The 10,442-nt window shown below is 37.2% G+C and overlaps 1 protein-coding gene across 1 annotated transcript in view; it reads right to left on the reverse strand.

The window, feature by feature from the left end:
* Nucleotides 1–7,055: 7,055 nt before the first annotated feature.
* EMB (embigin) overlaps nt 7,056–10,442 on the reverse strand; it is a 38,264-nt gene continuing 34,877 nt past the window's right edge. The window contains exon 9 of the mRNA XM_063456877.1: nt 7,056–7,343. The gene's annotated coding sequence lies outside the window, so the exon portion shown is untranslated. The remainder of the gene's footprint in view (nt 7,344–10,442) is intronic.

Raw genomic sequence — 10,442 nt, forward strand, 5'->3', positions numbered from 1 at the left:
TCAAAGGTGCCCATATCTTTACCAGAATATTAGCAAGTACCACTTTGGGTTTGAAATTGAGGTCTAAAGATATGAAACAGAGGTACCAAAATACTAGAAAGTTGTGTGATATCTACAGGATAAAGAAGAGTCTAAAACAATCATAAAACACAAGAAAAAAGAATTTATCGTGTTTGTTGATTGGATTGAAAATGAACACGTCTGAGCTAATATAAAACAGTGTTCTGAAGAATTAGAGTTGAGTTCAGATCCAGGTTGTATATCTTGTTTTCATGTAAATTAGTGTGTCTTTGCTACCCGATATATTTCCTACTAATCAATCTACTGGTTTGATTACTAATTACTTTGATACTTGATATGTTTACCTGAATTACTAATGTTAAGGATATTCAGTACAACAGGTAAACATATAAGTCACCATTTACTAAAAAAATTCAGGCAGAATAATAAAGTCTGGGTATTTGGTATGGGAAATCTGTACGTAATTTTGGTTATTGCATCTGAATTTGGAAATCTGTTCTGGTTCTATGTATTCGGACAGATTTCAAAGTGCTGTAAAGTATGGCATACAGTGGCTAACATGACCTTAAATGTATTAATTCAGGAACTGAATCATGAATTTTAGTTTTAGAAGCATGTAGTTTATTGCACCATTTCCATCAACAAGGAGCGATATTTTAGGATTTGTGACTAAGTTAATAATTTTGTGAGGGTCCTGGGAACCATGAATAATTTTTATTCATATATTCAAAAAGCCTTACTAATGTCCTCTCACTCTCATCAAGCATCAATAGTCATGTTGCAGATGTGAAGGAAATCCATGATAATGAAGAAGAAATAACATTCTATAGCTGTTAGAGAGCATTTTACAAACAAATCAGTTAAGCGAAGGGTTAAAAGTAACATCAATGGGTTTTGAAATCCCAGTCAACACTGTTGGAGAATAGACACTAAAATTGAGCAACCAGGAAAGAAGGTGACTTGTAAAGGAAGCAAAGAAGAGACTATCAGTAAAGGTAAAGGAGCTACAGAGATCAATGGCTAAACCTAGAGTGAATGTGCAACAGTGAACATCTTCAAGCAAGTCTGAGGTTTGTTAAAACGCATATGACTAACTGGGCTATGATATGAGAAAAGGTTTTGTGGTCACAACGACAGAGCTTTCTGGTCACAAGTGAATTATCTATGTATACACAAAAAACACTACACCTCAAAAACACCCTACAGTGAAATATGTTGGAGGTGGCATTATGTCGTGGAAGTGCTTTTTCCTTAGAGGGCTCTGGGAATATTGTGAGAATATTGGGAATAATGCAGGAGAACCTTTATCAGTCTAAAAATCTGAAGCTTGAGATAAGGTTCACCTTTCAGTAGGACACTGATCCCATGCACAAAGAAAATGCAACTTTTGAATGGTTAAAAAACATTAATGTCCTACAGTTGCCCTGTAAAAGTTCAAAGATCCCTACTGAGCATTCATGGTTCTATTTGAAAACTGCAATCTCCACTCAACCGCCCTGAACTAATCTGAGAAAATCTGTCAAGAAGTTGTGTAAAAAGCAATTCTATCCAGTGTGCAAAACTGGTAGATACTCCAAAGTAATTAAAACTGTTATTACAGTAAATGGCGCAACAAAAGAGGCTGAACAAAATATGAATTTGAGATATATGAATACATGAGCAAACATCATGTTTTGTACATCTTTTTTTATTTGAAATTGTACTCAGTTTATAATGTAGTTGTAATTTACAATGCAAAAAAATGATACTTTTCAAAGTCTGATTACCTTCGCAAGGCGCTGAACCTTTGTGCACAAATGGGCACTGACTGTTTTACAGTTTATTAATCTATGTGCAAATGCACGTAGATTCAATGTTTGTTCCCCTGACTCTTTGTAAATTATTTATATACCTCAGCCCACTTGATAAAAAAGCTGAACAAGTGTAGCGTTGGGTGTCATATACTTTGCATGTTACTCTTTTTGAATGGCTAAGTAATCTTTAAAGAATACTAATTTGCATTAAATTGAAGAACATTTACCTTTATGAAGAGAAGTCAGTATTTTTCCTACTAATGCTGCCAAGCTTATTTTTTTAAGTTTACAAGCTCTACCAAACCAATCTGACCTAACCGGAGCAAATATGTCAAGAAAAATGATTGGTTGATACTTACTCCAAAATATTTAAAACGGTAACAAAATAATTAATTGATTTTGACTGAATATTGTTCACATCAAAATTAAATTTACAATCATATCTGCTGAAGTGTAAATTTTGTGTGGCAACTTCAAAAGTTCTATATCTTTCATAACTGCATATTCAACCACTTGGAAAAATGACACACAACCACAAAGTTCAACCCACTAAGTACTATATTTTATTGATCCGACAGAATTGAAATAATGGGAATATTTAAAATATTAGATTAAAGTATCACAAAAATCCAAGACATTCCATTCAGAAATTTTCTTCAGTAAACACTGGCTTTATTGTTACATTTTATAACATAGAAACATAGAATGTGACGGCAGATAAGAACCATTCGGCCCATCTAGTCTGCCAAATGTTCTAAATTATTTTATTAGTCCCCGGCCCTATCTTATAGTTAGGATAGCATTATGCATATCCCACACATGCTTAAACTCCTTTACTGTGTTAACCTCTACCACTTCAGCTGGAAGGCTATTCCATGCATCCACTACTCTCTCAGTAAAGTAATACTTCCTGATATTATTTCTAAACCTTTGCCCCTCTAAATTAAGACTATGTCCTCTTGTTGTGGTAGTTTTTCTTCTTTTAAATATAGTCTCCTCCTTTACTGTGTTGACTCCCTTTATGTATTTAAATGTTTCTATCATATCCACCCTGTCTCGTCTTTCCTCCAAGCTATACATGTTCAAGATTTATAGAATAAAATATATAAATAATGATCTAGTGAAAATATACTTCCTACATGAACAATAAAATAGTACTGCAACATTTTTAATATTAAATTTCCTCCACAAGGTGGCAGTGTATTATTCTTTTTTGTTTTTCAGCCTGATTGAATGTAAATTCAGGCGGATTTCTAATGCCATACCCTAAAATCTAGTGCAAAGCTGATGTTTATACATCTGCATCTATGATATATAGTTCCAATGAATTTTAATCATCTTTTGAAATAATATATAAAGAGAATTTATTGGAACTAAATATCTACAGGATATTTTATTATTTCCCTTCAGAATTACACCAAGCAATAAGGGATATCTGTTTTTTGAGGATGCCATCTTATATTAAAAAATGTATATTGCTGTTGTATGTCTGTGCAAGCAGTTATATTCAGACTCTAGTACCCCAAACTTATATTTGACCAATATAATTTGCAAATGTTACACCATAGCAGCTATATCAGTGATGGTGTATTTCTTGACCCCTCTACTGGTGGTCATTCCCTTTGCTTTCAGTTTAGCTGTCCCTTCCCATTTGAAACTCATGCTACTAACTTGCTGCCTGCATGTTTTCTACTAACATTATCAGCTTCCACTATCAGTCTTAGCTGTGACATGTTACCTAGTGATGTCCTAGCTCATCACCTATCAGACTAAATTCTTCAGGACTGATAGCTACCCATAAACACACAAGCAGTGCCATCTCAGAGTCTCCAAAGTGCGAGGGATGATAGCCGAGTCATAGTTCTGCATCACTGAGCTGTATTGATTCCAATTTGTCAATGTATCACTGTCTCAATATTTCTTCTTGTATCTGAATACTTAAAACTACAGGGGCAAACTTCATGTATCACACTAGTGTTAATGATGGAGTAAGCAGAGATTACTCTCTTATTTTGATATCCTGAATTCAGTAAATTGTCTGGTCCAATATATCAGGAATTGCAATTGAAATGCAGACTTAGTAAAACAGAGATATTTTTTGAAGATGTGTGAAGTATGGAGAAGAGGAGTGAGATCTGTTCCATTGTGTCTACATTTGCTCCCAGATTTAAATATTTCGAAAAAGTGTAACGGAATATGTTATAACATGCTGCACAGTCATATTTCCCAATATCCTTAGCTAAAGTGAAACAATTTGTCCTATATACCATACATTCTGGGGTTGCCTCCACCATATCCTTACATCTAGCATGGATAACCTACAACAATTACCACTCACAAGGAGGGTAATAAAACAACAGGAAAGAATTTATTAACTCACTGCATGATGAAATGCAATGTTAAGCAGTTTAATATACTAGCACCGGCATGTGCTATTGAGATGACCTCCAATTGCTTTTTGAACTGTTTATCTTTAGAGAAGCACAGGTTTAAGTGGACAGGGGGAGTTATAAGTGAATTTGTTTATGTTTCATTTTCATGGAAATCATTTAATCTCATTGAATTGGTTATAGTTGCTGGATTTGTCTTATTCTGTCCCTCCATTCGGTATAAGCCATTTTCAGGCAGTTTAGCCTAAATATAGATTCCTGGCCACCCAAAGCTCAGCTACTACTGGTTGTATGGTTAAGGTAGAAATTACACATTTACTTTTAACAACGCCAATTTATACCAACAATGGGAGCTGTAACAGGCTGAAAGTGGTCAGCTGACACTCTCAGCCAACCACAGCCACACATTAAGGCTTAGGCCTTTACGTCCTCATTAGTCCAAGCAGCACATAGGGGATGGGCTGTGGAAGACACTTATTTAGCATTAAAATAGTATAACGCTGAATAGAAGGATGACGCTAGGAATCTCCAGACACTACAATCACTTCAATGAGATGAAGCAGATACAGTGCATACAGTGTGCCTTTAATTACCTTAATACATTTTTTTCAAATTTATTGATTTTAAAGAATATAGCACAAGTCTGCGTAGAGACACATAGCTGTCAAAATTGGGATAATAGGTAAGGCGGTTTTTAGTTTCAAATAACCAGGGAGACAGCCACAGCTAAGATGGAAGAAAATGAAAGTATAACCCTAATGTTCCAGGCTAGATTTCATGGACAGTTGATGAGAAGTTTGAAAGTCTGTGGAAAACTTAAAAATCGCTCTATATCTGTCTTCTTTTAAATTCTTTGTAGAGCTAGAGCTACACACTCACATAGAAATATTATACACATTGAAACATATGCACTTTTTAAATTATCCTGCTGCATTTTATAAAATATTAGGTGTATTAGTTTAGTTATATAATACTATATAACAGTGCAGTATTGTATGTTGTTATTACTTACACAGCAGTTATTCATCTCATCCGTATACACATAGGACTGCCTCAATGGATGAAGAATTGAGAGTTCTATATAAATAATTGATGGAAGTGTTCTAAACAGAGTATTCTAATGGGAGGCCTGATCACTGGAAAGGGCAGGTGGGCCTAACTGGGCATTTCAGAGATGTCACTTACTAGGGCAGTGTTGATTTTGTCTACTAACACTTTTAGTAAAATTTTAGTCGACTAACATCTTTGAGATTTAGTCGTCTAAAACTAGACTAAAGCTAAAACAATTCAGATGACTAATATACGACTAAAACTAAAAAAGCTTTTTAGTGAAAAGGCTATAACTAAAACTAAATTGAAATTTGTTGCCAAAATTAACACTGCATAGAGGGGCTGTGGAAGGGAAAAAAGAGATAGACCAGGGCTTGGGAGAGAGACGCATAGAGGGGCTAGGAGGACACAAGGAGTCACAGAGGGGCTGGGGAAGGGGCAAAAAAAGACAGTTAGAGGCTTTAACTAAACCCATTAGATTCTAGTCGTATCGACTAAAACCTCCAGTAGATTTAGTTGACTAAACTCTACTGGAGATTTAGTCGACTAAATTCTACTGAAAATTTAGCCGACTAAAACTAGACTAAAACTAAAACAATTCAGATGACTAAAAAGCGACTAAAACTAAAATGGCTTTTTAGTCAAAAGACTATGACTAAACAAAATTGAAATGTGCTGCCAAAATGAACACTGCACTGGGAAACCTCAAAATGGGCAGACTCACATGGAAAGGGAGTGGGAATGCCCAAAAAGGGGGCATCTCAGGCTGCCATGAATGCACACTAGGTGGACTGATATCCACCATGGCCTGCCCCACCCAGAGAAGACCATGCACAGAGAGCTACTAAAGTCCCCTCCTAGTATCCTAGCACAGCACAAGTGCATATAATGATGTGCTGTCTGTGACATTTCCTTGGTGTTTGTAGATGCAGGATGCCAGGAAATAAACTTGGCATGGTAGAACAGGAGCCGAAAATGATCATTGGCCAAGTATGCTGTGACATTTTGTGAAAGGGTTACACCAACTACGTTAGCCAGTTGCAGTAACTTTTGCTCTGCCAGTCCCTCCTCCCCCCACACCCCCCAAATCTTTAAAAGAAAAAAGAAAAGTGGATAACACTAACATCTCTTTTCCAGCTCAAAGGTTCTCCTGGTAGCCCAACCATACTCCACTGATGGCACTCCCTCTCACTTGAGAGGGATGGAAGTCAGGGAGAATGGGCTGAGGGGAGGACATGGGTGGCATGGAGGAGGACCATATCTCCAGTGAACGCCTGTCACCATCATGCTGTGCAGGCTGATGTCAGATGTCCAATATGCACAGAATTCATAATAGCCACCTGGAACTCTTGTTCCCGGTTGGTTTCATGATTCCCAATAATGCTGCTGGAGGTGGAGTTTCAGCTCAAGGCAGCAGTGGGGATAAACTCTGTATGTGCAGCATTTCATAGTGAAATTCTGTACATGCAGTCTTCAAGCACCACCTCTTTAATTGAAGGACATTCTTTATCGTTTAATCAAACATAGAGTAGGTCCTTGCTACTAACCCTATCTTATTCCTAATTTTTGTGGACAATGTCCTATATTTTTTTTTCCTGCTAAGATATTCTAGATACTTTTTCTGATGGAAAGTCTTCTCACCTAATACTATAGATTTTCATCATATATTATCTGCATTTATAATAACTAAGTCCTCTTTTCAACCTAAGTTGCTTGATAAGTAGATATGTTTGGTAGATTGTGAATTATGATGTGGCAAAATCATGTACAGGAATATATTTATCTAATGCACACGTACCCCTTTAACTTAATAAAATGTTAGCATTTATTTTGGTCCTACTTTGTATTAATATAGACATATTATTTATATTTAAAAATTATCACTACACACCTAAATAGATTATCACAGCATATTATACATCTGTTATATAAGTATCCATGTACTCGTTCGAGTTTTCTTTATAGCATATAGTTTTCAGCTTCTCAAAATAGACGCGTTGATATTGCTTCACATATATCTACAAGACGGGCAGAATTTCTTTCAAGGCCTTGAGTACAGCTTGTAATACAGTGTTGTGGTCCTGCCTACCTGCATGAATAAATGAAATACAGAATAACAGGAATAAGAAAAGATAAATTAGAGTAACTATTTATAAAATGTAACAATGAGACTACAATGTGAAGGTTTTTACTAAGATTCAAAAGTTTTAACAGCTCTTTTAATGGCAGCAAAGAGCATCAGCGTCTGCCAGCAGCCTGCTGTGTGTGACAAGTTGAGTATCTCACAAGAATACATAAAAGCATGCAGAGATCATCGTAGTAAGGAAGGATAAATCTTTGAAGCCTATTGACTTTGTCTGTACAGCTTCAAGGAAGTACCTTTTTGATACTCCCTACAACACAGAGTTATTTTATATATATATAGAGTATTTTATTGTTCTAATATAGGTCCCAATTTAATATTTAGATAGGCCTTTAACATAATTTATTGTTTTTATAAAATTTGTATATTATGTATTACAAATATTTAATATATTTTTTATATATGATATTTTTGATATTTTAATATTTAAAAAAAATTAGTTTTAAAAATGTATGCAAAAAATAAATTGGTTAAAAAGCTTATCCTGAGTAAGAGTTATGAGCACCAAGGTACTGATTTATGGGGAAACTTGAGTGCAGATCGTCTGTTATATAGAGAGTATATATCACAAATCTATTATCATGCATGGTTATTTACTTTTGAAATGTGCTTCAGTATATTCATTAAACTGTTATTTGAGTAAATAATATGTTATTTTTGTCTACAATGCTTCTGTTGCATTCAATTGGACACAGCACTGGATTTGTCCCTGCTCAGAATGTACAAGGAATCTTATGTGGGGCAAAATTGAGTTCTGAAAGTTTTGCAGGTGAGAAAGGGGTATGATTTTAGGTAATTGGGACTTTTTTTTTTTTTAAACTGCTCAATGCATATTTTTCAAGTGCATCGTTCAAATGCATTAAATATACATGGATTTTGTATCCTAGACTCTTAATTAACCACTTTTTTCCGGCTATTTTTGAAAACAGTTTTAGTTTATTATCTTACATGTTAATCAATATAATTTACTAAATTAAAGTAGTGGTGTTTCCATATGAGGTGTAGAAGGCAGAACAGTAAATACAGTTTATTTGCATGCCTGGTGTAAAATACTGTAATTATTTGACATCATCTGAACACGTCTGTGTTACATACATACAGTACATATAAATGGTATAATACACATATACTAATATCTACACAGGTACACATGCATAATAGTCTCCCACAATTTAAAAGTATTTGGGTTGTTTTTTTTTTTTTTAATGAAAACATTGGCACTTCTGTATGTACATGTCTGCATGGGTCAGTGAGTGTATTTGTCTGCATGGGTCAGTAACTGTGCATGGGTCTTCAAAGATGCCAATGTTTTCATTAAAAAAATAACCAAATACATTTAAATTGTGAGAGACTATTATGCATGTGTACCTGCGTAGGTATTAGTATATGTGTATCATATTACTATTTATATGTACTGTATGTATATATGATTTATAAGCAGAATATAAAGTTACTATAACACACATGCATTAATATACATTTATAATTGAAGGGACTGTTCTGTTGTATTGAAGAAATTGGCCTTAGAGCAGCAAGGAGGGTACATGTATGTGTGAAGAAGGCCAAATGTACAAAATGTATTGCTTATCTGATTCCGCTCACTACAGTCTGATAACCACATCCTTCAGAAAGCACATTAAGCAAAATACTTTTATGATTTATGACTTACTTTTTTTTTATGCATTCCGTCTAGAAACCCATGTCATACAATGTGCGTGGAAACATTCAAAGGCTGAATGTAAATGTCCATATTTACTTATAATAAATAGGAATGTGCATGGGGAAAATTTTCGGATTGGTTCGGCATTCCGAAATTCGGCAACTTTGGCAACTTCAGGACTTCTCTTGCAGCCGCTTAGTAGATAACTCCCTAATTCCCATGGTATTAGGGAGTTATCGACCAAAAGGCTGAAAGACCTAAATTGGTCTTTCAGCTAAATTTACTAATACTAAGTAAAGATTACTTAGTATTAGTAAATTTAGCCCCTACTCACTATACTGCAAGTAGGAGCATGTCTATTAAACAGTGAGCAGTCTGTGGCTGCTCACTGTTAAAAAAGAACCAAAAAAACATTCCCCCTGCCCCCAGCCCCCACCCCTGAGTAGCGGGTGGGGGCCCTAAAGAAAACTAATGGGGGGGGGACCTATTATCCTACCTCCGGCCCTCACACATGAGCAGTGGGTGGGGGCCCTAAATATCAATAAGGGGGGATGACCTATTGTCCTCCCCCCTGGCCACCACCCCTGAGCGGTGGGTGGGGGCCCTAAATACCAATAAGGGGGGATCTATTGTCCTCCCACAGGCCCCCACCCCTGAGCATTGTGTGTGGGCCCTAAATACCAATAAGGGGGGACCTCCCCCCCGGTCCCCACCCCTGAGCGGCGGGTGGGGGCCCTAAATAAAAATATACCCCCCCAGGTGAATAGGGGTCCCCAAACCCATAGTCAACCCCTCCCCCAAAAATTATTTAACCCGTACCTACTCCCCTCACCCTAAAAATAGTGAGGGGGGGCATTAACAAGGGGAAAAAAACGTATTGGTATTTAGGCCCCCACCCACCGCTCAGGGGTGGGGGCCAAGAGGGAGGACAATAGGTCCCCCCTTATTCTAATTTAGGGCCCCCACCCACCACACAGGGGTGGGGGCCAGGGGGAGGACAATAGGTCCCCCCCTTATTCTAATTTAGGGTCCCCACCCAGTGCACAGGGGTGGGGGCCGGGGGGAGGACAATAGTTCCCCCCCTTATTGGTATTTAGGGCCCCCACCCGCCGCTCAGGGGTGGGGGCTGGGGGGAGAACAATAGGTTCCCCCCCTTATTCTAACTTAGGGCCCCCACCTGCCGTTCAGGGATGGGGAAGGGGGGAGGACAATAGGTCCCCCCCTTATTTTAATTTAGGTCCCCCACCCACCGTTCAGGGGTGGGGGCTGGGGGGCAAGAGGTCCCCCTTTAGGTTAGAAGCCCCCACTCGCGCGGCACGGGTGGGGGCTCGGGAGGGGGGACAGGTTTTTTTTATTTTATTTTTTTTACATTGAGCAGCCACTCG

This window comes from Pelobates fuscus, chromosome 5 (assembly GCF_036172605.1).
Source record: "Pelobates fuscus isolate aPelFus1 chromosome 5, aPelFus1.pri, whole genome shotgun sequence".
NCBI classification, from domain to species: Eukaryota; Metazoa; Chordata; class Amphibia; order Anura; family Pelobatidae; genus Pelobates; species Pelobates fuscus.